At 34.5% G+C, this 2,808-nt stretch overlaps 1 pseudogene; it reads left to right on the top strand.

Moving 5' to 3' along the window:
- Positions 1-1,866: 1,866 nt before the first annotated feature.
- Positions 1,867-2,141, top strand: LOC127557084 (28S ribosomal protein S21, mitochondrial-like; annotated as a pseudogene).
- The last annotated feature ends 667 nt before the right edge of the window (positions 2,142-2,808 follow it).

The raw sequence follows: 2,808 nt of genomic DNA, 5'->3' as shown, positions 1-2,808 counted from the left end.
AGTAGTTGGGAAGACCAGGAAAAAAGTTTCTTGCAGAAGAGGAAATGTAAGCTGAATTTTAAAGGATGTCAGAGGCACAAAGAAGCAGAGGTGAAGGAGAGCCATCTTAGAATGGAGAAAAATCAATTTAAGATCCCAGAGACAGAAGATGTCAGGAATAGCAAGGAAACCAGTGTTGCTGGGTTATAGAGTATGAGGAAGGGAGGAATAAAATGTAAAATAATGGAAAGGTAGGAAGAGACCTTTATGTGAAAAAAAAAAATCTCAAAAAGAGGACTTTCTATTTGATTGAAAAACATCAGAAGAAGATATTTTATTGAAGGGGATAAGGTGGGGGGTGGTTTGTTCAGAGCAGGTCTTTAGTAAAATCATTTGGTATATGAGGATACATATAAGTAAAGAGAGAATGAAGCAGGTAGAGTGATTAGAGAGCTATTAAATGATCCAGACATGAGATGATGAGGACCTATGTCAGTGTGATGCTATATGAGTTGAGAGATGAAGACATATTGTGAAGGGAAAAAATGATAAGTGTTGGTAATAAAATGGATCCATGAAGGAAATATTAGTGAGGATTCAAGGATGACTTTGAGATTGTGAGCTGGGTGATTCAGAGGAAATATAAATGATAAGAAAGAAGAGAAGAGGTGAAGTTTTGATGAAAATGATGAGTTCTCATTTGGACATAATGTGTTTGAGATGCCACATTATTTAACTGTCAGTGGGTTCTAAATTTTGAAGTGTACAAAATGCATTTGATAATATACTACTAAATCTTAGGAGAAAGTTTAGGGATGGATATAGATCTAGAATCATCTACATAGAGATGATCTATTAACTGATGGAAATTGATGTTATTTCTAAGTAAAATAGAATAAAAGAAGAAAAGAAGAGGGATCATGATAGGATTGTGGCACCCCCTAAGCAAAGTGTTCATGTCCTAATGAATATACAAAGGAGACAGAAAAAGGAATCAAATAAATTGGAGAACCAGGAGAACACTGTCAGAAAAAAAAAAAAAAAACAGAAGGAAATCCTAAAAATATCCAAAGGGAAACATAATTAGTTCTGTCAAACTCAAGAAATATATCAAGGAGAATGACTGAAAAAAAGCTTCAGATCCATGTTAGTTCTCCTCTTGCATTCATCTATCTTTTTAAAGATACAATTATCATTAAGGTAAGTCAAGAAAATATTAGCCATTCTAACTGTAGTGATGAGACAGGAAAATAAATTAAGAGGATATAAACAGATAAAGAAAAAGTAAAATTTCCTTAGTTATTTTGCCTAGGAAGCTTCAAAGAATCACTGAAAAACTTAATCAAGACAATAGCTTCAACACCCAGCGAAAGAATTCTGGGAGATGACTATGCACCATTACATAGAATTCCCAATCCCTATATTTTTGTCTGCCTGCATTTTTGATTTCCTTCACAGGCTAATAGTACACTATTTCAGAATCCAATTCTTTTTGTACAGCAAAATAACTGTTAGGACATGTATACTTATATTGTATTTAATTTATACTTTAACATATTTAACATGTATTGATCAACCTGCCATCGGGGGAGGGGAGGGGAAGAAGGAGGGGAAAAATTGGAACAAAAGTTTTGGCAATTGTCAGTGCTGTAAAATTACCTATGCATATAACTTGTAAACAAAAAGCTATAAACAAATAATCTACCATTAAAAAAAAAAAAAGACAGAAACTTCAGTAAGAAGAATTCAAAGTAAATTCATAGAAAATTACTATTCTGCTTCCAGTTTTGACCCATGCTAGAGCTGGCTGTCTTCTCCCCTCCCACATATTCACCCTTTAGCTGTGTTAGTGGAAAACTCTTTTTGGGACAACTTTGTCCCAGAATCATGGAAAATCACCTGAAATTCATTTTCAGGATTATGATGATACAGAAAGGCAATGTGGATGTGCATACAAGACTCTGAAGAGAATTCTTACAGTAAATGGGCTCAGGGATGGCATCATATGGCAGAGATACTACAAGATACCATGTCACTGAATGACAGAAAGAGAGCTATGAGACTTGTCGATGCATCTACAACATGGAAATGGCCCCAAAGACTTCTTGGTGCCCAAGAATCAGTTGGATCCATGGCAAGGCTACAGAGGTCAATGGGGATAGAGACTCAGTGTGAGATCCCTAGCAGGCAGTAGCTCTTGTCTTCATGGGTTTCTTCTAAGAATCCCAAAATTGGGGCATTTGCTTCTCTTTTTACAGCCCTATTTTCTCTTGCCAAATTTTCAGTCCTGATATTTTCAGATACATACATCATGCATGCACACATGCATACCAGGTACTCACATGCATTTATATCCTGTGAGTGAGTGTTATCATTAAGTGTTCTTCCTTGTCACCATGTGTCCTTGATTAATGGGAAATCATCATAGGATTGTGTCTTTGCCATTCTGAAGAAACTGGGGGCAGAGTCTTCAAAAATGTATGAGTGAAACATAATACTTTTAATCCATTTTAATCCATTCTTTGCTCTCTAATAATGTCTAGTAAGGAAACTAAGAATTATAGATAAAAATGATCCCTAATATTATTTGAAAAAGTCATCTCTTTACTGAATAATTTCCCAAATTGAAGGTTAAAAGGCTCATGTAATTTAAATAAATTATATTTCTGAAGTACTCCTCCCAAAAAAAGACAATTTTTACTCTTATTAGATAGGGACAATGAGACCTAGGAAGAGGAGAAATACCACTTAAAGTTACCAGAAATACATAAAATACCTTCAAGTTTAAGTACCAAAATATAGTCATAATTTCAGCATATTTTATTATTT

The sequence above is a fragment of the Antechinus flavipes genome, chromosome 3, assembly GCF_016432865.1.
Source record: "Antechinus flavipes isolate AdamAnt ecotype Samford, QLD, Australia chromosome 3, AdamAnt_v2, whole genome shotgun sequence".
In the NCBI taxonomy this organism is placed as follows: Eukaryota; Metazoa; Chordata; class Mammalia; order Dasyuromorphia; family Dasyuridae; genus Antechinus; species Antechinus flavipes.
The sequence above is the reverse complement of the archived record's forward strand: the minus strand, read 5'-3'. Positions and strand labels throughout refer to the sequence as shown.